This window comes from Felis catus, chromosome B1 (assembly GCF_018350175.1).
Source record: "Felis catus isolate Fca126 chromosome B1, F.catus_Fca126_mat1.0, whole genome shotgun sequence".
NCBI classification, from domain to species: Eukaryota; Metazoa; Chordata; class Mammalia; order Carnivora; family Felidae; genus Felis; species Felis catus.
This window is the reverse complement of record NC_058371.1, coordinates 65,280,518-65,305,763: the sequence shown is the minus strand read 5'-3', so window position 1 is coordinate 65,305,763 and position 25,246 is coordinate 65,280,518. Positions and strand designations below refer to the sequence as shown.

The 25,246-nt window shown below is 36.8% G+C and overlaps 1 long non-coding RNA gene across 1 annotated transcript in view; it reads left to right on the top strand.

The window, feature by feature from the left end:
* The window catches only part of LOC123384889, a 73,581-nt gene that overhangs the window by 12,212 nt on the left and 36,123 nt on the right, over positions 1-25,246 (top strand). The window contains exon 2 of the long non-coding RNA XR_006596605.1: positions 4,554-4,650. This is a non-coding gene — a long non-coding RNA (uncharacterized LOC123384889). The remainder of the gene's footprint in view (positions 1-4,553; positions 4,651-25,246) is intronic.

Here is a 25,246-nt window from a genome sequence, read left to right as displayed (position 1 = left end):
AAAGTCTCCACAATTTTGCCTTCTCCAGAATGTCTTAAGGTTGTAAACAAAGTACTGCAGCCCTTTCAGATTAGCTTCATTCACTTAGTAACATGCAATTTGTATGACTTTTACTTTTACTTCCACATCTTGAAAAATGCTGATTTCATGGTAAAATCAACTTTTATTGATTCACTATAGATTAGAAACATATAAAAAGGCAGATTTGGGGGCACCTAGGTGGCTCAGTCAGTTAAGCATCTGCCTCCTGATCTCAGCTCAGGTCTCGATCTCAGGGTCGTGAGTTCAAGCTGCATGTTGGGCTCCATGCTGGGCACAGAGCCTACTTAAAAAAAATAAAAATTTCAAAAAAGGCAGACTTCAGAGATGTTATATGAATTGGCAAGAATTATTTCCCAGCAATCAACTGCGCTTACTAAATTTTAATAGTAGTTAGTACAGTCTCTAATTAGCAAAATCTATGTTCTTGGCAAAGATAAATAGCCCTGAACTTTATTGCTTTAATGTTTGCCAGATATTCCTTCAAATTTTAACTATCAAAAAGTAATATGAAATAAATATATGATGCCCAAGTTTAAAGAAGTGATGCACTATATGTGGCAATTTCTAAGATATCTTTTCATGTTCTACAAAGAAGCTCTCATTTTTTAATTCATTATTTGCTGTTGGGATTGTAAATAAATAGCCTAGGTATTCTAGTCCTAGGGTAATTGTAAAAGATAGCAAAGAGTCCAAGTAGCAACATCTCCATTCTGACCATCTTACATAAAACAAATACCTTATCTAGAGAACAATGAATTGGTACATGTATTAAAATATACTCAGGATTTGTTTTAATCATGTATAGTAAGGTGACAAACAGAACAGCCTTTGAAAGAAGAGCTTATCAGCTACAATCCTCAAGAAACAGGAGCATGCCACACAGGTCAGTGTCGTAGAGGGAAACAGCAGGGACTGTCAAGAGGCAGAAGAAGTGATGGAGAAAGTAAAGCCCAGAGTCTTTATTGTGGTTTCTGCAGGAAAGAGTGGGTTAGGCAGGGTTGGCAAGTTTGAACAAGTTTAGAACGGGATACTTTGAATGCTTTTGACAGGATATGGGCTACAGGAGTGGTCTCAAGTTGCCCAGTATCTGGCCCTAGAGTGATTTAAGGCATGAGAAATATCGGCTTGCTGTGTGAGAGTTAGATAAAGAAGGTGGTTGGGTATATAAGCTTTGAATTGGTTGGTTTGCATACATAAGTAATGCTAGCAGGCAAATTGTTTACCATCTCTAGGAATTAGCAAACCCTGGGAGTCACAGTCTCTCCCAGACTGGCCAGGAAGAACCCCAAGAAGTCAAAAAGTCAAAGCATCATAAATTACAGAAAATGAAAAAAAAAAAAAAACATGATTAATTCAATGCATTAACCACTAAGACCAAATCTTACCTAAACTCCGCCAGGTTTCCTGAATACCCGTAAAACTGATCATGACCTCAGAAAGTATGTTTAGCCACAGATGATTCTTCAGCCGTCACAGCCAAGACAAAGCTTCCCTGAATTGGATTTTATTACTTTATATCCTTTGCAAATAATCATTGTCTCAGATAAAATAAAATCAGAATCACTATTAAGTCCCCATGTCCTTTTCCTCGTGTCCCTAAGGAAAAATCGTAAAGCACACTCTTCAGCTCACGTGACTCCTAGAATAAACTTAATTTCAAAAGACAGAAAGGAGAAAGAAAAATATCAGTTTTTTTGTTCCATCCTAAAGTAAAAATGATTTCATATGCAACAAACCTTTTAGAGCATATATACTTATAACCATCCTCCTGTTCTCTGAAGCACTTTGTATATAACTTATAATAAAGAGTAAAAGAATTTGGCTCAATTAATTAGGAGAAAATATTTATTTTAATTGACAATAAAGCACTGGGGGAAAAAGGCTGAATGGATATTATCAGAATGAATCTATTTTAATTATGTGGACTGTAATGGACATTTTAAGACAATATCCTTATTTTTTGTAGATGTTTATGCCTATCATGATTATAAATGATGATCTGAGTTATGTTATCTGAAAAATATTATTAGTTTTAGAAACATTGCCTCTCAGTGTAATGTCATTTTAGTATAGTGGTAGGAGATATGTTAGTAATTTTATTTATCCAACATCATTACTGTACTTATTTTGCCATAGGAAGAAAAAAACATAATGGAGTGTATTTCTACCATTAACTTTTATGATCTTTAAAAACTACTCAGTCTTAGTGACATCAAAGGATGAAAATTTTCTGGAAAAATAAGAAATAAAACAGATTATAACATAAAGTGGCCATATTTATAAACTCTTAAAGCTACCTAAATACTAATTATGCTTATTATTAGCAGAATAAGCTCTTAAAGGTTGTATGATCTATACAATTTCACTATTAAAAATCTATGTAATAGTATGACTGGTATTTATTCAATAATAAATGCAGCAATTAAGTTGCATGTGTTCAATGAAATATTTTTAGAACTTAATTAGCACCAAGTGTTACCAAATCATTTTCTACATCATTTGAGGTGTACTTTCCATTATTCTTCAGGAGCAAAGAAAAGATTAACCTCTAAGGATAAAAAAAAAAAAAAAAAAAAAAAAAAAAAAACCTCAATTCTGTCTCCTGACAGATATTCTTTGAAAAATTAGACTACTTTCATCCATACTATTGTGAGAGTTCTGTAAGAAAATAGTTTTGGTAGTTTCCAAGCAGTTTTAAGCTCGTTATTAAAAATGGTGTGCTTCTGGGACACCTGGGTGGCTCAGTCAGTTAAGCATCCAACTCTTGACTTCGGCTCAGGTCATGATCTCATGGTTTATGAGTTCAAGCCCTGTATCAGGCTCTACGCTGACAGCGTGGAGCCTTCTTGGGATTCTCTCTCTCTCTCTCTCTCTCTCTCTCTCTCTCTGCCCCTTCTCTGTGCGCTCTCTCTCTCTCTCTCTGAAAAAACAAATAAACTAATCAAAAAAATTTTAAACATTGTGTTTCTGGAGTATATGTATCACACACCAGGATGCATATTTTCTTGCTGGATAGTATGTATATATAGCATTATCTTAAATTAATTCAATTCTGTGTGACATGTTTTCATTCTAGCCCTCGTATCACTCTTCCTCACCCTGACACCTACCCAATCTTTGAGTAGTCACTAACACTGCTCTTCCAGGAATGATACATTATTCTGTTTTCATTTCTTCATCAGGACACTCTTCATACTGAGACCCAAAGTGATGGCCTATGCTATAAACATCCATTAGACTTCGACATCTGACAGTCCTTACCCTCATGGTTTCTTCCCCCCCCCCCACCCCACCCACCTGGAGAAATTAAGGCAAGTTTATCCAAGGATTAGTGTTACCTAAAGCAAATTTCAACATTGAAAAGAAATTGTATGATTTACACAGTTTCTGAATAAGACATTTCTTGGTTCCAAATCTCTATACATATTTTCTCATGTGGACTGAAACATGTTCACCTATTTATATCTATTTTCTTAAATATGAGTGTAACCAAGCAGTATAAGATTATGAAAGGAAAGCCTGGTTCACTGGTGATCTTATTTTAGAATTTCTTCTTAGAGATAAGAAAGAAAAAAATCCATATTAGGTGATCTTGAGCCACAAAATTCATAGTATCATTCTCCATTGTTTTCTCAAGTTATTTACAAGTTCACTGTCCTTTCCCTTCATGCACCTTAAAAATACTTCACATAATATCCAAAACCATATTGTAAATTTGATAAATGAGTCTCTTAAGATCTATCATTGTTGGCATTTTGTGTATTTCAAGAATGTTGTGTTAGTGATTAACTCACCACATAAATATATCAATAGTTATCCATCATTAAATGAGACTGATTAGACAGTTTCATTTTTTTTTCACAATTACTAGATCACAAGGGGAAAATTGTCTAAAATTGGACATTATATATTATTAACACCTTCAACATCTTTTTAGAGGAACTTTGTTAAAGAGAAAGTAGTAAAAAGTTGAAAAGGAAAAAAGTTATATGGTGTCCAGGACATTTTGTAATGAAAATCTGGGTTTATTTTCCAGTTTGATATTAGAAGCAAAGACCAAAAAACAATGTACATACTGTGACTCAGAACCAAATTGTTAAATAACATGGATAAAGGTATTCAGGTATTATTTGGTAGCTGATTCTAGACTAGTTTTCATAGTGCCACACACAACCCCACTAACAGGCAAATACAGGCTGGTCAGGACAAAGGCCATGGCACTCTTCATATCCAGATTATTGGAGGGAATGAGAAAGAGAAAGAGAGAGAGAGAGAGAGAGAGAGAGAGAGAGAGAAGTAATCAGAGCTTTGCTAGAATAGATCTCCTATACAGAGTACATATGAAGAGGGCTCTCTCACTATAGAAGATTCAGGCATGTATCCATTTTTGAAACTTCAAGAATTTAGGACAGTACTACGGTTATCTGGTCCATTACAGGGGAATTTTAGAAACCTGTGAACTTCATTTTGGGACATCAAAATTCTTCCTAATGGGTGGCTGTGCTCTTCAGTTTCTTCTAGGTCAACATCATTCTGTGCGAGGTCCACAGATCACTGCCTGTTTGCAAACTGGTCCTAATCCACAATGAATTAAGTATAAAACTGAAGGTAAGCATTTAAAACAGGTGTCTACACACTAAAATTCATGAATCAGCTGCCCCTTTGGGTAAATAAAATTCTATTAGAATATAGTCATGCTCATTCATTTACATGTTGTCTCTGACTACTTTGGAACTACAATGGAAGAATCAGTAGTTATGGCAGAAATCATATGGCCCAAAAGCCTAAACTTTTTACTATCCAGCCCTTCACAGAGTTTTTCAAACCACCATACTACTCGATGTCTAGAAACATTAATAGCAAGTTGACATGATCATGACATATTTTTCTAGTATTTCTAGTATTTTTTTCTGTATTTTACAAATGTATTGGTCTACAATGGGTTAGCAAAGGAAAAAAAAAGGCTCTTAACACAGTTTAAGAAGTGCTGTTCTGGATCAGATATATTTCATGATGAGGTAAGTCTGTTCATAAAAACCACTTTATTTTGAACACACATACTGATGTCAATGGACTGGCATTTAATGAGATTCAAGGGATTAGTCAAGATTATTCTCTGGCTGGACTTATGCTTTTTCAATGCTTCTTCTGTCTTAATAACAGTTTGTTATAATTAGCTATTGTAAAAGCAGATATTTTTCACAACAAAATACTACCGTTGTGCAGTGGTAATAAAGATTTTAAAAAGGGGGGGGTTGCGCCTGGGTGGCTCAGTCGGTTGAGTGTCCAACTTCGGCTCAGGTCATGATTTCACGGTTCATGAGTTCCAGCCCTGCAACGGGCTCTGTGCTGACAGTTCAGGGCCTGGAGCCTGCTTCGGATTCTGTGTTTCCCTCTCTCTCTCTACTCCTCCCCTGCTCACACTCTGTCCCTCTTTCAAAAATAAATAAAAAAAATTTTAATTAAAAAAATACTATTGTGCAGTGGATTTTCTAATTACATATTGGCTTAAGTAAGACTCTAGACCTTACAAAATTTCATTACAATACAAATTTACAGAAGCTACATATACATGTTATTTATGATTTTAAAACTCCCAAACCTGAATGAGATTAGCATGGATCAAATGGAAAATCCTTTAGCCGAACATAAATTTAGTTTATGGCTTCTTATTAAGTTTGGCTTTCCTACAAACCATGAACCATTTTATTTATGGTTATAAAAATTTATAAAAAATTATAAATATTTTATTTATTTTATTTTATTTTATTTATTTATGAACCATTTTATTCATAAAATAAAATCTGGATAAATTTTCAGCATAAAGTTGATGATTTCTTCTAACTTTTGGGCTACACATAGTACTAGAAAGTATTTGCAAACCAGCATAAAACATTCTCCTTTTTCCCTGATCAGAAAACTACAGGAATTTTAGTTATCTTGATAATCTGGTATCAGAATTATGGCTTGGCAAATTAACAATACTTAAGACTGCCCAAGGGACATAGACTTTCTAACTTGTACTTTCAAGCGAGATCAGACTCAGCTCACCCACTATGGGTTGTTGGGGACTTGGAACTGATTTGGGGAGTGGGCTAGGCTCTTGATTTTGCTCTCAAATTCCTCTAAAGAGGATCCATGAACATTCTAATCACTGACTACCTATTCTGTGGTCTCTCCAAAGGAGGATGAGTACCCCAGGTCCTTGCTGAGAATTAATCACTGTTAACATACTTGCAGATAATCAAGATTTACTAATTTAGATTTAATTATGATTTTGGAAAATGTGACCCAACAATGTTCTCCCAGACATTTACAAATTACCTTGTTTATTGGGTCAGCTGCCTTTCCTGTGAGATAGTATAAAACAGTTAAATTAGAAGAAAATTATATCTAGAAAGAATTATCACTTTCAAGTATCATTTTAACCAAGTCATAAAAGCTAAGGCCAAAAGAGTCTGCTCTGTTAAAGAAACAAAGACCTTAAGAAACACAAGAAATCTTAATAACAAGAATAAGAAACTCTTTAAAATTCCACATAATTAGTTGAATAAGCTACTATCAAGGAGGATGCTAGTTGAAGCATGTAGCTATTTATAGTGATAGTTAATATAATTCTACCAAGATGATAATAACCAACTTAAAATTATGTAGCCATAAAGAAGTAGATAAAGGACCTTCCTCCCAAACTTCAAAAACTAAATTTCTAAGAAGTGGGGCAAATATTTCTACCAGCAGTGGTGGAGACGGAAAACAATAGGATAAGTCAGTTGTAATTTTGAAAATCTGTTTAAAGACATTTATGTAGAAGTAGGGCTATATGTCAAATTAATTTAAGTCACTTACATTTGGAAATGCAATTTCAATGTACTATTTTCATTCTCCATAAGAATTTTGCAATTTATCTTCTCACCAGAATTAAGGCCCATTATCAAAATAACTAGATATAAAAAATTAAAATGTTGGTGGATTTCTGTGTCTGGACTTGTGATTTCAAATATGCATATTTGTAAGAAAAAATTCATAACTTAACACCCAAAAAAAGGGTGGCAAAAAATGTAATTTTGTTTTAAGTACATTCCAATTTATAAACTTAAGAGTTGAGTTTTAGACTTCTATAGAAAGCAAACTTTTAAGAAACATGTTAGAGAGGTGCCCAGGTGGCTCAGTCAGCTAAGTTTCTGACTTCAACTCACTTGATCTCACGGTTTGTGGGTTTAAGCCCCGATGGGGTTCTGTGCTAACAGCTCAGAGCCTGGAGCCTGCTTTGGATTCTGTGTCTCCCTCTCACTGCCCCTCCACTCTCTCTCACTCTCTCTCTCTCTCTCTCTCTCTCTCTCTCAAAAATAAACATAAATAAATAAATAAATAAATAAATAAATAAATAAATAATAAACAAAGTAAAAAACATGTTAGATATAACAATACTTTTTTCTGTATCATGAGATCACAAACATTTCCATATCAAATATCTCATTGAAATTTAAGAGAGCAGTGGAGCCTTTTTTTGCAGATAAAATGAATATAGGGGCATCTGACTCTTGATTTCAGCTCAGGTCATCATCTCACAGTTCATGGGTTCAAGTCCCACCTTGGGCTCTACATGACAGTGTGGAGCCTTCTTGGGATTCTCTCTTTCTCCCTCTCTTTCTGCTTCCCCCCTCCCCCACTCATGCACGTGCACATCTGCTCTCTCTCTCTCTCTCTCTCTCTCTCTCTCTCAAATAAATACACTTTCTTAAAAAATGCTTTCTTCATTTCTGTTTCAATATGTTATCAAAACCATTGTTTTTCAATATCATATATCATTTGATACAGCATTTCTTTTCGACTCAGAATTTCCATCTCTCTGCTACAGTACCCATCTGGTTTTGTTTTTTTTTTTTTCTTATCCAAGTCCTCCATTGGAGTCCTTAACATATGAATCATAGCTATTTTAAATTATCCATCTATTCATTCTAATATCTGTTTCATATTTGTGTCTGGCTCTGATGCTGGCTTTGGGTCTTAACAATGTAGTATTATATTTTATGCTTCGGACAATCATTGCAAATTTTTATTGAAAGCTGGCCATGCATCACAATCCCAGACTTTAGCCTCTACTACAAAGCTGTAATCATCAAGACAGCATGGTATTGGCACAAAAACAGACACATAGACCAAAGGAATAGAATAGAAACCCCAGAACTAGACCCACAAACGTATGGCCAACTCATCTTTGACAAAGCAGGAAAGAACATCCAATGGAAAAAAGACAGTCTCTTTAACAAATGGTGCCGGGAGAACTGGACAGCAACAGGCAGAAGGTTGAAACTACACTACTTTCTCACACCATTCACAAAAATAAACTCGAAATGGATGAAGGACCTGAATGGGAGACAGGAAACCATCAAAACCCTAGAGAAGAAAGCAGGAAAAGACCTCTCTGACCTCAGCCGTAGCAATCTCTTACTCGACACATCCCCAAAGGCAAGGGAATTAAAAGCAAAAGTGAATTCCTGGGACCTTATGAAGATAAAAAGCTTCTGCACAGCAAAGGAAACAACCAACAAAACTAAAAGGCAACCAACGGAATGGGAAAAGATATTTGCAAATGACATATCAGACAAAGGGCTTGTATCCAAAATCTATAAAGAGCTCACCAAACTCCACACCCGAAAAACAAATAACCCAGTGAAAAAAATGGGCAGAAAACATGAATAGACACTTCTCTAAAGAAGACATCCGGATGGCCAACAGGCACATGAAAAGATGCTCAACATCGCTCCTCATCAGGGAAATACAAATCAAAATCACACTCAGGTATCACCTCACGCCAGTCAGAGTGGCCAAAATGAACAAATCAGGAGACTCTAGATGCTGGAGAGGATGTGGAGAAACGGGAACCCTCTTGCACTGTTGGTGGGAATGCAAATTGGTGCAGCCACTCTGGAAAACAGTGTGGAGGTTCCTCAGAAAATTAAAAATAGACCTACCCTATGACCCAGCAATAGCACTGCTAGGAATTTACCCAAGGGATACAGGAGTACTGATGCATAGGGGCACTTGTACCCCAATGTTTATAGCAGCACTCTCAACAATAGCCAAATTATGGAAAGAGCCTAAATGTCCATCAACTGATGAATGGATAAAGAAATTGTGGTTTATATACACAATGGAGTACTACATGGCAATTAGAAAGAACAAAATATGGCCATTTGTAGCAACATGGATGGAACTGGAGAGTGTGAGGCTAAGTGAAATAAGCGATACAGAGAAAGACAGATACCATATGTTTTCACTTTTATGTGGATCATGAGAAACTTAACAGAAACCCATGGGGGAGGGGAAGAAAAAAAAAGAGGTTAGAGTGGGAGAGAGCCAAAGTATAAGAGACTCTTAAAAACTGAGAACAAACTGTGGGTTGATGGGGGGTGGGAAGGAGGGGAGGGTGGGTGATGGGTATTGAGGAGGGCACCTTTTGGGATGAGCACTGGGTGTTGTATGGAAACAAATTTGACAATAAATTTCATATATTGAAAAAAAAAAAGCTGGCCATGTATCAGATAACAGAAAACTGAGGTTAAAAGGTCACTAGTGTGAGGATTTTATTAGTCTGCCTAGGAGTTTCTCTTTGTTTAATGTTCACCATAGTTACAGGTACAGGGATTTCATATTTCTCTGATGTCTTTGGTTTATTCTCCTCTGTTGATTTTGGCTTCCCTGAGTACTCCTAGTCAGAGACAGTATATGTCTTGCAGCTTTTCATCCATGGCCCACTATTATTATACTGGAATCCTGTTGGTATGATAGTAGGATGTGATGATTAGAAATATTACATTTCTATTAAAACAGTCTTTTGGTGGGGTGCCTGGTGGCTCAATCAACTAAGCATCTGACTCTCGGTTTCAGTTCAGGTCATATGATCTCATAGTTTCATGAGTTCAAGTCCCACACAGGGCTCTGTACTAACAACACAGAGACTGCTTCAATTCCCTCTCTCCCTCTCTTTCCACCTTTCCCCTGCTCATGCCCCCTGTCTCTCTCAAAATAAATAAATAAACTTTAAAAAAACTTAAGAAAAAATAAACAGCCTTTTGGTGGCCTTATGTCTCTGGTCTATGAAGTGCTCACTCGCTTTAGGTAAAATAGGAAGGACAGAGGGCCTGCAAAGAGAAGAATGTCCTTTACCCAAGGCTCTGTACCCACACACTGATAAAGTTTTCCTCTTGGACTGTAGGCCTTTATTGCATAAAGCCCCCAGACTTCTTTCAGAATTACCTTGTCAGGATAGGATGGGTGTGACAACTTCCAAGCTTTTTAAAAGTCAGAGCCAAAACTGAAAGTCTAATCCTCTACTTTTAACTTGACTTTTGAAGCCACAATGCTTGGATTCAAGTCCTGACTCCTATGTCAGAATTATAATTTCCTTTCTTATCATCAGTCTTGTTTGTGAAGTTATTCAATCTTTTCTTCTAATCAGATTGCTTAATGATTTATCTTTTCACAGAATCTAAAATATCTACCAAACATTCTAAGTAGGTAATTTGATTTTCCCAGCTTATCATTGTAATATCAGATGACAAAACTTCTAGAATGCTGGAATATTCATAAATAGACATCTTTTCAGCTATACATTTATCCAAAGATCAATGATCTAATGACCTATGGATGAGAAGTAAGTTTCATATAGAATACCTTGGGATTAAGAGTGATTGTGAATAAATAATAATTTTAAAAGGTGTATTTATATTAGTTGGGTTCTCTGGAAAATCAGAACCAAAAGGAGTGTGTGTGTGTGTGTGTGTGTGTGTGTGTGTGCATGAATGAATCAGGCTCACATGATTTTAGAGGTTTACAAGTCCAGAATCTGGTCAGGCAGGCTGAAAACCCAGGAGAGCCAATGTTCCAGTTTGAGTATAAAAGCTGTCTCCTGTAGGACTAGGAAGAGTCAATGTTGAAAATGAAGTCTGAAGGCAGTCTGCTGGAGAATCCTCTCTTGCTTGGGAGAAGCCAGTCTTTTTGTTCTATTCAGGCCCTGAACTGATTAGATGAGGCTCACACCCATTGAGAAAGACAGTTTGCTTTACTCAAAACTCAGAAATTTCACTGTCAATCTCATCCAAAACACCTTCACAAAAACATTCAGAATAATTTTTACCCAAATATCTGGATACCTTATGGCCCAGCAAAGTTGACATTGAAATTAATCATCACTGGGGCACTTTGGTGGCTTAGTTGGTTGAGTGTCTGACTCTTGATTTCAGCTCAGGTTATGATCCCAGGGTTGTGGGATTGAGCCCCATGTAAGGCTCAGTGCTGAGTGTGGAGCCTGCTTAAGATTCTCTCGCTCTCCCTCTGCCCCTCTCCCCTGCTGGCTTTCTCTTTTTCTCTCTCTGTCTCTTTTTCAAAAAAATTTAAAATTTAAAAAGAATAAGCAAGAGCTTTTAAAAAATTAATCATCACAGTATTTAAATAGGTATCTTTATATAGATGTACTATATTTTCTAGAGCAATATTTATAAATGGATATTAGTATTATTTATTTTATAAATGAGTAAACTAATAGTTATATAGAATAAGTGATAATTTCATGACCACAAAGTATATATTAGAATAAGAATTCAAATTCAGGTCTGACTTCAAAGTCCATGCATATTCTTTTTTGTATCCTATAATTAACTAAATTTCATCTGGCTCTTACTTTGATTTTTTTATACTGTGTTTAATTCTGATTCTATTATCCATAGCCATACCAGCTTGCAACTAAGTGCTAGTATTATACAATAAACAATGTGTCTAGTCTTTGTCTCAGGTTCCTTGGACAGAGCTTCTAAACCACTGGAATTTTCTCAGTAATAAGAGTACATTTGTTTATTTAAAAAGGGGGTAGGCCCCTTTTTAGTGTAAGCTAATGATATGACTCATGTTAGGCCCTTACATAGTGTCAGGATGGGTGCTGGCCATGCCAGAAAGACCAATCATGAGATTAGAATGTTGAGGTGACATCAGCTTGACTTCCATGGAGGAAAGGGAAGGCTGAAGATTGAACTCGATGACACAGCTAATGATTCAATCAATTATGACTATGTAATAAAATTTCAAAAACGTTCTAGGTATTGAGGCTCAGGTGATCTTCCTAGTTGAACACATCAATGTGCCGGGAGGCAACTATCTCCTGATTCCACAGAGAGAGAACACAGAGGCTCTATAATAAGGATCCTCCCTGACTTTGTCCAATGAGTCCTTTCTTTTGGCTGGTCTTCACTTGAATCTTTTGTAATAAAACTATAATCATAAGTAGAGTGCTTCCTTGAGTTCTATGAGTAATTCTAGTGAATTATCAAATCTGAGAAGGTAGTGGGAATACCTAATTTGGAGCCAGTTGGTTAAAACTGTGGATGGCCTGGGAACCCTGTAACCTATAGCTGGTGTCTAAGGTGAAAATAGTCCATGCAAGTGCAAAGTCTACAGTAAGGTAGACAGTAATGTCCACTTAGTGTCACAACTGCATCACAGTATTACGGACAGTCTACATGAATAAACTTGGTGCATCTAGAAGTCATACTACCCTAGAGAAGGGATAGGAAATATGGAGTAATTCTTCCTTTTTCATCCATGATGGTCATTGTTTCACATGGATGAAATCACACTTACTGAGCCTAGATAAGGTCTCAAAGCCTTAGAGTGCTCCTCCAAGTATAAGTGACATCACCACTTGATTCAAATTACAAATTGTTCATACAAATTAATTTGACTAGCTCTTCTATACAAACCAGGCAACACAAGTCACCCTAAGAATGGGACACACTAGTAGGTCATGTGTTCAACCTTATTTCAAGTAAGCACAATTAAACCCATGCTTCTCAACATATTGCAAATCATTGGTCAAAAATACTGTTTCTCAAACTAATTTCCCAATGGTAGAATTAGGGTCTAAAGACCTACGAGTAGGGAGGATAAAGAAGGCCAGATTAGGGTCTAAATCTTATTTTGTATTGTAACATCAATGATAATGCAAATAATATTTTGTCAGTTACAAAATATGGGTTTCTGTAAAGTTAAGCACCACCTAATTAATAAGGTACACAGAGGTACAGCTTAAATAAAAGTAGTTTTCTAAGTCCTAATAATCAACAGCTAAATCAAAAGGATATGAAGAGAGGGGTACCTGGGTGGCCCAGTCAATTAAGTATCCAACCCTTGATTTCAGCTCAGGTCATTATCTCACTGTGGTGAGATTGAGCCCCATGTCAGGCATGAAGTCTGCTTGAGATTCTTTCCCTCTCCCTCTGCCCCTTCTCCATGCTCCTCCATGCTCACGCTATCTCTCTCTCTCTCAAAAAAAAAAAAAAAAAGGATATGAAGAGGATATCTGTCAGGCAGAGGGACTATAAATCTATAGAATGGTATTAAGGAAGGAGACACAAGCAGTCCTCCTCATATTACAAAATGCATTATAGTCCTGGATGCTCATATATAAAATGCTCATAATTCTTGAAGTGGGGGTTACAACAGCAATTGAGATAACAAAACATGTATATATAATCAGCTCATTTACAGCTATGAATGATAGCAGACATCTCCAGATGAAGGTTTACTATTGCTAAGTCAATAATATAGATGAATGTTTCTTTTGCAGTAATAATTCACAATTGCAGGGCATTTTTCATTAAATAAAACTACTTAGTAAGTCTGTGCCTATCAAACTCCTTCCATTTCTTAAAAAGGGATCATTACTCAACTCTGAAATATTTATCTATGGTATTAAGTGAAATGAAAAATCAAGAGCCACACAAATGAAGTGAAAGAGGAAACTATCTTCTTTATGAACATATTGTACTTCATTTGTTTTTGTAGACACTCTCCTCCATGTTATCACCTTTAGCCATCAAAACAACCTTAAAATATAGACATCATGATCCTTGTTTAAACTGAACAATCACAGTCTCAATGATATTGGCAATTTGACAAATATCACACAGCCAGTAAGAAATAAAGCAGGGTTTTAACCTGACATTTTATCTCTATTCAAATCTTGGCTTCTCCCAAAATGTGTTTAGATAGAATAAATCATTGTTCCAAGCAACCTAAAACAGTATAAATTGTTTCTTTCTTTGATTGGGACTACTGATTTATAAAGAAAAAGTCAAAAGAAAATAGAATATCCTCATGCAATTTTGAGCACCTCAAGGAAAATATACCCCTAAGTAAACCTAACCAAGGCACATTATTGTGAAATGTCACAGCACCAAAAGAAAGACTAACATGGGATACCACAAGGGCTATCCTGAAAAAAAAAAGAAAAAGAAAAAGAAAAGAAAATGAAATATCCAATTCCATCTTTTAAGAACATCTTTAAAATAAGTCTTTTCTCCCCTTCATTCTTTTCATTATCATCAGGTACTTTTATTGCCTTATTTTCTCGTTCTGGCCTAGAACACAAACCTAAGGATATTATTCTTATTATAATTTAAGCTTCTAACTAAAGAATATTCACTTCAAATACCAGTATTTTCCCCCCACACATACACACTTTCTGTACGAGTAAGACTGTCAGTGTCTAGAAGATGACACTTAGATACATCAGTATTCTGATACAATCCAATTGGGACTTATTTTAACCAATACTCCATTCAAAACAGTACAGTTGGGAGAATAAATAAGGTACTTATACTTCTTTCAGTCTTTTACATTTTCCCAAAGACGTTCTCTTCGTGGAGACAGATTTTTTCAACTTATTATATTCATTCTACTAATTATATGAAAGCTTTTGTCACTAATGAGCTATGCTTTTTGCATTTTTAAATACTTAATAACACTTGATGAATGTCTAACAGATAATGAGTAATTCTCCAGGGAGCAATATATTATTTCATGTCATTGTTCAGTCTTTTGTGTCAGTGAACAAAAAGTAGTAAAAGAATTTGAAAGGAAAATAAATTCACAAAATAAAGGATTTTTTAGAGCTACTTTATGTTTGCCAAGTGACATGTCTCTAAGACATTTGCCAGAGAAGACAATGCCTTTAGGACAAAGGGTAAAAAATATGTTTTAAATTAAAATGAATAATGAATTCCAGGCAGTCTCTTCTTTAAATACTTGTTAAAGTATTAAAGTGTGTAATTAGTCTTCATTTCATGAAGTTTAATTTTTTAAAGTGTTCTAGAAGCTAACATATGCTTGACATATGTTTGACTGGTCAGAATAAGCCACACTGACTTAGTATTAGAGAGCATGTATTACAGATTATAATGATTTCCTTAGTTGAAGAGCCTCAGCTCTTCGATGATTTTCTCAGGTATGTTTCAGAAAATTAAAAACAAAATTGTTTGGGATGCCTGAGTGGCTCAACCACGAAGTTAAGCGTCCAACTTCGATTCAGGTCATCATCCCACTGCTAGTGAGTTCAAGCCCCACATCGCGCTCTGTGCTGACAGCTCAGAGCCTGGAGTCTGCTTCAGATTCTGCATCTCCCTCTTTCTCTGCCCCTTCCCTTCTCTCTCTCTCTCTCTCTCTAAAATAAACATTAATTTTTTTAAAAAAAAAGTTGTGTCAACTTAAAAAAATTTTCCCTTTTCTAATTTTTAGAATTTAACATAAAGAACAATAAAAGGAAATAAAGAAAGGAAGAGGATGGATGTCATAAATTTTCAAGATAAGAGCCTGCCCATAAGCCAGTATTATATGAGGTGCCAGTGGGTAACTATTACCTAAGGGAGTCATAAACAGTTTAGTGTAATGTAAAACATCAAAAACAAGCAGATTAACAGTTATTAGACTTAATCCCACCATTGATTTAGTATTACTCAGTAACTATCTAAACATGATTTATCTTGTTTTTCATATGATTATTAAATGAATCAATTTGAAACTTTATCACAGAACTCTACATTGAGAGGATCATATGGTTCTTATCCTTTCTTTTATTAATGTGGTGTATCACTTTGATTGATTTGTGAATATTGAACCAGCCCAGCAGCCCAGGAATAAATCCCACTTGCTCATGGTGAATAATTCTTTTAATGTACTGTTGAATTTGAATTACTGGTATCTTGGAATACAGCAATACTACAGGGATATTAGCCTGTAGTTCTCATTTTTAGTGGGGTCTCTGTCTGGTTTTGGAATCAAGGTAATACTGGCTTCATAGAATGAGTTTAGAAGCTTTCCTTCCATTTTTATTTTTTGGAACAGTTGGAAAAGAATAGGTATTAACTCTTCTTTAAATATCTCACAGAATTCCATAAAAGTTCTGTGATATGGAACATAGAATAACACGCATTGTTATTAATAACATAAATAAGATGCACTGTTATTAGAAGAAAGATAACCTAAAAGAATAAAGATAGGGGAATAAAAATTTAAAAAAAGAGAGAGAGAAAGGGAGAGAAAAAGAAAGAGAAGAATGGGGAGAGAAAGAACAAATGAAAGCAAATTACTTTTTTTGCAGTGGGTAATTTGATCTACTTAATTAGTATAACTCCCCACTCTCTCTTCTAATTCTTTGGTTTTTTTAGTGTTTATTTTTGAGAGATAGAGACAGACAGTGCATGAGGGTGGGAGGGGCAGAGAGAGAGGGAGACACAGAATCCAAAGCAGGCTCTTGGCTCTGAGCTGTCAGCATAGAGCCCAGCGCTGGGATCAAACTCACAGACCACAAAATCATGGCCTGAGCCAAAGTCGGATGCTTAATTGACCCACCCAGGTGCCCCTTCTATTTCAAAGCAAGATACTCTTGTCATTTTCTATTCTCTGTCTTCCTCTGTCCCACAACATACACTATAGCTGTAGCTGTCAACAGACACAGTATTAATATATTTTGTACCATGACTTCGCTGCCTTGGATTTGGGGCAGATATTAAAAATCAAGTCACTCAAGGGGGAGGAGCCAAGATGGTGGAACAGCATGGAAGCTTTTTGTGTCTCGCATCCATGAAATAGAGCCAGACCAACACTAAACCATCCTGCACACCTAGAAAACTGATCTGAGGATTCACACAACAATCTGCACAACCTGAACCACAGAATTCAGCAGCTTTGTGACACGAAGAGCTGATCTTGGGGAGCAAGAAGCCCCGAAAGGTAGGAAATCCCTTTTGTGGGCAGAGAGAAGGCAGAGACTAGGGAGAGGGGAGCATACGGGAAAAGCACCACTCCCAAAAAGCAGCTGGAGAGAGGGTAGAAAATTTGAAACAGCCGCAGGGAATAAACTAAAAAGGGAGAAAGGAGAAAGGAGAGAGTTTAAATTCCATTAAGACTGTAAACAAGGGGAGCGCAAAGGCTGCAACTCAGCAGCTTGATACCTGGCGGTGCTCTGGTGGGAAGGGTGAATCCCCAGGAAAAGAGTGGGGTCCAGGAGGTTCTCGGGCCACACGGGGAAAAGCGGTTCCACTGCTGGAAGTATACTTTTTAGAGACTGTTGAAGCCACCTGGTCCCAGCAGACCCTGGAAGGCAGACACATTCGCTGGTGCTGGGGCAAGGTCGTTAAGGGTGAAGCCTGGTGCCAGATGTGTGTTGCAATTTTCCAAGGTCCTGAAACACTGAGGCTACACTGTTTCATGATTTTTTTGGGGGGCGGGCTGTCACCTGGCCGCAGTCTCGGGGCACCGGCAACAGCAGGGCCCAGCAGGCATTCCTGGGTGCAGCCAACATTCGGCCATTGCTCAGTGAGACCCTCCCACAGAGGGGCAGAGCGGGTCAAAGCCACAGTCCTTCAGAAGTAAAGGGCTGGGGAAAACAGCCCCATCTGAGACAAAACTTGGGAGAGAAGTACTACCTGGGGCCTGGTCATGGAGAATGGAAAAGCGGGGAGTGGATGACAGCTGAAGACGGAGGACCGGTGTGTGATTGCTATCCGGGAGAACAGACTGGGTGGCTCCAATTTTCACCGCTCCCGCTCATGCGCATGCGCACTGATGAGCACCGCAACAATTCACCCCAGTAGGCTAGCAGCGCCATCTAGGGGAGAGCGGAGCTGTTACACGAAGCCCTGCACAACTGGGCCAACTTTGCTCTTCAAGAACACAAATGTTGGGGCACCTGGGTGGCTTGGTCAATTAAGCATCCGACTTCAGGTCATGATCTCGTGGTCCATGACTTCGAGTCTGGTGCTGGGCTCTGTGCTGATTAGCTCAGAGCCTGGAACCTGTTTCAGATTCTGTGTCTCCCTCTCTCTCTGACCTTCCCCTGTTCATGCTCTGTATAAAAACGTTAAAAAAAAAAAAGAAAAGAAAAGAAACCTCACTGCCGACTTAATTTACGAACTATAAAGAGCTACATGGACTGACCTCTAGTGGAAACGAAGCAATTTCAGTCCTACTTCAATCTGTTAACAGGTTCACCTATTCAATTGGTTTTTCTTTCTCTCTTTTTCCTTTTTCTCTTCTACAATTCTTTTCTTTTTCTTGAATACAGAAAGAGGAAAAAACTCATTTTTATTTTCAATTTTTATTACAAATATGTCTTCAATTTTAATTACTATATTTTTTACTTTTGTGTAAATGTTTTCAAATTCTACTTTACTTCCATCATTATATTGTAGTCTACTTCAGTGTACTCACCTTTTCAAATTTTCAAACAATTTCCTTTTTTTCTTTCTTTTTCTTTTTTTTCATTTCTTTTTCTTGAATACAGAAAGACAAAAACTTCATTTTTACTTTCAATTTCTTTTAAAATATTTTTATTTAATTTTTATTCCTATGTTTTTTGCTTTTATATAATTTTTTTCAATTTTTTATTTTATTTTTTTTTAATTTTTTTTTCAACGTTTATTTATTTTTGGGACAGAGAGAGACAGAGCATGAACGGGGGAGGGGCAGAGAGAGAGGGAGACACAGAATCGGAAACAGGCTCCAGGCTCTGAGCCATCAGCCCACAGCCTGACGCGGGGCTCGAACTCACGGACCGCGAGATCGTGACCTGGCTGAAGTCAGACGCTTAACCGACTGCGCCACCCAGGCGCCCCAATTTTTTATTTTTTTAATCTTTTTCTTTTAGTTTCTTTATTCTTAAATACAGATGAAAAATTCATATTTCTTTTTAATTTTTATTAAAAATATTTTTCTACAATTTTTTTCTAGTATATTCTCTACTTTTGTGTATTTTAGTCTACTTTAGTGTATTCATTTTTTCAAATTCTCAAACGATTGCTTTTTTTCTCTCCCCCCACCTTTTTTTTGTTTGTTTCTCTAATCTGTCAAACCACTTTCTACACCCAGACCAAAACACACCTAGGATCTAGCATCATTTATTCAATTTTGTGTGTGTGTGTGTGTGTGGTTTTCATTTTTAATTTTAATATTTTTTTAATTTTAATTTTTTTTAATTTCAATTTTTCTACCTCATTAATTCCTTTTCTCCCTTCAAAATGATAAAACGAAGGAAAGAAAGACCACGAAGAAATGACAGCCAGGGATTTATCCAACATGGACACAAGCAAGATGTCTGAACAAGAATTTAGAATCACGATAATAAGAATACTAGCTGGAGTCAAAAATAGGTTAGAATCTCTTTATGCAGAGATAAAAGAAGTAAAAAATAGCCAGAATGAAATTAAAAATGCTATAACTGAGCTGCAATCACAGATGGATGCAGCAGCGGCAAGGATGGACAAGGCAGAACAGAGAATCAGCAATATAGAGGACAAACTTATAGAGAATAATGAAGCAGAAAAAAAGAGAGAGATTGAGGCAAAAGAGCATGATTTAAGATTTAGAGAAATCAGTGACTCATTAAAAAGGAAAAACTTCAGAATCATAGGCGTCCCGGAAGAGGAAGAGAAAGAAATAGTGGCAGAAGGGTTATGTGAGCAAATCATAGCAGAAAATGTTCACAACATGGGGAAAGACACAGACATCAAAATCCAGGAAGCAGAGAGGCCTTCCATTAGATTCAACAAAAACTGACCATCAATAAGGCATATCATAGTCAAATTCACAAAATACTCAGGCAAGGAGAGAATCATGAAAGCAGCAAGGGGAAAAAAGTTCCTAACCTACAAGGGAAGACAGATCAGGTATGCAGCACACCTATCCACAGAAACATGGCAGGCCAAAGGAGTGGCAGGATATATTCAGTGTGCTGAATCAGAAAAATATGCAGCCAAGAATTCATTATCCAGCAAGGCTGTCATTCAAAATAGAAGGAGAGATCAAAGTTTCCCAGACAAACAAAAATTAAAGGAGTTTGTGACCACTACACAAGCCCTGCAAGAAATTTTAAGGGGGACTCTCTGAGGGGAGAAAACATGAATGTGTGTGTGTGTGTGTGTGTGTGTGTGTGTGTGTGTATACACACACACATATATATGTATATATATATATACATATATATGTATATATATATGTATATATATATATACACCAAAAGCAACAAAAGATCAGAAAAGACCAGAGACCACCAGAAACTCCAACTCTACAAGCATCATAATGGTAATAAATTCATATCTTTCAGTACTCACTCTAAACATCAATGGATTCAGTGCTCCAGTCAAAAGACACAGGGTAACAGAATGGATAAGAAAACAAGACCCATTGATACGCTGTTTACAAGAGACCCACGTTAGACCTAAAGATACCTACAGATTGAAAATAAGGGGATGGAACACCATCTATCAGACTAATGGTCAACATAAGAAAGCCAGAGTAGCCATACTTATAACGCACAATCTAGACTTTAAAATAAAGACTGTATCAACAGATGCAGAAGGGCATTATACCATTATCAACGGGTCTACAGACCAAGAAGACCTAACAATTGTAAACATTTATGCGCCAAATGTGAGAGCACACAAATATATAAATCAGTTAAGCACAAACATAAAGAAACTCATCGATAGTAATACCAAAATAGTAGGAGACTTCAACATCCCACTCACAGCAATGGACAGATCCTCTAATCACAAAATCAACAAGGAAACAATGGCTTTGAATGACACACTGGAAAAGATAGACTTAACAGACATACTCAGAACATTTCATCCTAAAGCAGCAGAATATACATTCTTCTCCAGTGCACATGGAACATTCTCCAGAATAGACCATATACTGGGACACAAATCAGCTCTAAGTAAGTACAAACAGATCGAGATCATACCGTGCATAATTTCAGACCACAATGCTATGAAACTCGAAATCAACCACAAAAAAATTTGGAAAGGTAACAAATACTCGGAGACTGAAGAACATCCTACTGAAGAGTGAATGGGCTAACCAAGCAGTTAAAGAGGAAATCAAAAAGTATATGGGAGTCAATGAAAATGATAACACCACAATCCAAAACCTCTGGGACAGCAAAGGCAGTCATCAGAGGAAAGTATACAGCAATCCAGGCCTTCCTAAAGAAGGAAGAAAGATCTCAGATACACAACCTAACCTTATGCCTTAAGGAGCTGGAAAAACAACAGCAAATAAAACCCAACACCAGAAGAAAACAGGAAATAATAAAGATTAGAGCAGAAATTCATGCTATCAAAACCAAAAAAAAAAAAAAAACCAGTAGAACAGATCAATGAAACCAGAAGCTGGGTCTTTGAAAGAATTAACAAAATTGATAAACCACTAGCCAGTTTGATCAAAAAGAAAAAGGAAAGGACCCAAATAAATAAAACCAAGAATGAAAGAGGAGGAATCACAAACAACACAGCAGAAATAAAAACAGTAATAAGAGAATAGTATGATCAATTATATGCCACTAAAATGGGCAATCTGGAAGAAATGGACAAATCCCTAGAAACATATACAATACCAAAACTGAAACAGGAAGAAATAGAAAATTTGAACAGACCCATAACCAGTTAGGAAATTGAATTAGTAATCAAAAATCTGCCAAAAAACAAGAGTTCAGGGCCAGGTGGCTTTCCAGGGGAATTCTACCAATCATTTAAGGAAGAGTGAACACCTATTCTCTTGAAGCTGTTCCAAAAAATAGAAATGGAAGGAAAACTTCCAAAATCTTTCTATGAAGCCAGCATTACCTTGATTCCAAAACCAGACAGAGATCCCACTAAAAAGGAGAACTATAGACCAACTTCCGTGATGAACATGGATGCAAAAATCCTCAACAAGATATTAGCCAACCAGATCGAACAATACATGAAAAAAATTATTCACCACAACCAAGTGGGATTTATACCTGGGATGCAGGGCTGGTTCAATATCCACAAAACAATTAACGTGATTCATCACATCAATAAAATAAAGGACAAGAACCGTATGATCCTCTCAATAGATGCAGAGAAAGCTTGGACAAAATACAGCATCCTTTCTTGATAAAAACCCTCAAGAAAGTAGGGATAGAAGGAGCATACCTCGAGATGATAAAAGCCATATACTAGCGACCCAACGCTAATATCATCCTCGATGGGAGAAACTGAGAGCTTTCCCCCTAAGGTCAGGAACAAGACAGGGATGTCCATTCTCCCCACTGTTATTCAACATAGTATTGGAAGTCTTAGCATCTGGAATCAGACAACACAAAGAAATAAAAAGGTATCCAAATCGGCCAGGAGGAGGTCAAACTTTCACTCTTTGCAGATGACATGATACTCTATATGGAAAACCCAAAAGATTCGATCAAAAAACTGCTACAACCAATTCATGAATTCAGCAAAGTTGCAGTATATGAAATCAATGCACAGAAATCGGTTGCATTCCTATACACCAACAATGAAGCAACAGAAAGAGAAATCAAGGAATCGATCCCATTTACAGTTGCACCAAAAGCCATACAAACCTAGGAATAAATCTAACCAAAGAGGTGAAAAATCTATACACTAAGTACTATAGAAAGCTTATGAAAGAAATTGAAGAAGACACAAAAGAATGGAAAAAGATTCCATGCTCCTGGATAGGAAGAACAAATATTGTTAAAATGTTGATACTACCCCAAGCAATCTACATATTCAATGCATCCCTATCAAAATAACACCAGCACTCTTCACAGAGCTATAACAAATAATCCTAAAGTTTGTATGGAACCAGAAGAGACTCCAAATAGCCAAAGCAATCTTGAAAAAGAAAACGAAAGCAGGAGGTATCACAATCCCAGACTTCAAGTTATACTACAAAGCTGAAATCATCAAGACAGTATGGTACTGGCACAAAAACAGACACTCAGATCAATGGAATAGAATAAAGAACTCAGAAATGGACCCACAGACGTGTGGGCAACTAATCTTTGACAAAGCAGGAAAGAATATCCAATGGAATAAAGACAGTCTCTTCAGCAAGTGGTGCTAGAAAAACTGGACAGCGAGTAAGTGGAAAAACTGGACACCAAGAATGAACCTGGACCACTTTCTTACACCAGACACAAAAATAAACTCAAAATGGATGAAAGACCTCAATGTAAGATGGAAAGCCATCAAAATCCTCGAGGAGAAAGCAAGCAAAAACCTCTTTGTTCTTGGCCACAGCAACTTCTTACTCAACACGTCTCTGGAGGCAAGGGAAACAAAAGCAAAAATGAACTACTGCGACCTCATCAAAATAAAAAGCTTCTGCACAGCGAAGGAAACAATCAACAAAACTAAAAGGCAACTGATGGAATGGGAGAAGATATTTGCAAATGACATATCAGATAAAGGGTTAGTATCCAAAATCTATAAAGAACTGATCAAACTAAACCCCCAAAAACAAATAATCCAGTGAAGAAATGGGCAAAAGACATGAATAGACACTTCTCCAAAGAAGACATCCAGATGGCCAACCGACACATGAAAAAAGCCTCCACATCACTCATCATCAGGGAAATGCAAATCAAAACCATAATGAGATACCACCATATACCTGTCAGAATGGCTAACATTAACAACTCAGGCAACAACAGATGTTGGTGAGGCGGCGGAGAAGAGGGTCTCGTTTGCATTGTTGGTGGCAATGCAAGCTGGTGCAGCCACTCTGGAATACAGTATGGAGGTTCCTCACAAAACTAAACATAGAACTACCCTATGACCCAGCAATTGCACTACTAGGCATTTATCCAAGGGATACAGGTGTGCTGTTTCAAAGGGACACATGCACCCCCATGTTTATAGCAGCACTATCAACAATAGCCAAAGTATGGAAAGAGCCCAAATGTCCATCGGTGGATGAATGAATAAAGAAAAGGTGGTATATATATACAATGGAGTATTACTTGGCAATCAAAAAGAATGAAATCTTGCCATTTGCAACTACGTGGATGGAACTGGAGGGTACTATGCTAAGTGAAATTAGTCAGAGAAAGACAAAAATCATATGACTTCACTCATATGAGGACTTTAAGAGACAAAACAGATGAACATAAGGGAAGGGAAACAAAAATAATGTAAAAACAGGGAGGGGGACAAAACAAAAGAGACTCATAAATATGGGGAACAAACTGAGGGTTGCTGGAGGGGTTGTGGGATGGAGGATGGGCTAAATGGGTAAGGGGCATTAAGGAATCTACTGAAATCATTGCTTCACTATATACTAATTTGGATGTAAATTTTAAAAATAAAAAATAAAGTTAAATTTTTAAAAAAAGTCCCTCAATATCATTTTAACCTCCAGTAACAAACTTTACTGCATGATAAAGTCTGGAGAAGCAATTACTACATTATCCAAACAGCCTAACACATATGGTTTGATACACTGACAAAAGTTTCAGCCAACAGACACACCCACTAGAGATTTTGGAAGGCAAAAATAAAGCCCTTGAAGTAGAGACTCTCATTTCAGGTGACAAGTATAGAAATGAACATGTTTTACCCCAGGGCAGCTGAAGCAGGAAGCCCAGTGTCTCATAATTAGTGTTGTTTATGTCAAGAGGAAAATTAGTCCATAAATCATGCTGGTGCAGGTGGGAAAGAAAAATTCTGTTTTGGAGCCAAAAGTTGTCTATGGATTCCTCACATCCAGATCACAGTGGAGATACATTTCAATAACTCAGGTATTAAAGGATAAAACCCTGGTGTCCTGTTTTGCAGAGGTAAAAATATTAATCCAGATATCACTTGGTGGGAGAACAACATGATAATCAGCTGTGTAGTGACAGGGAAGATGGTCAGGAAAAAAAAAACTTTATTATTGGTGTTTTCTGATCGTTTGCTGTTTCTGCCTCCATTTTACTGTTTTTGGCAAAATTCTATGAGAGAAAATACAGAGGCAATCCCAGTGTCTTTTAGCTAGTCTAAACAAACAACTTACTCCCATGAGAAGTCAGATAATCTGTGCAATTCTTGCCAAGCAGTGTTTGATT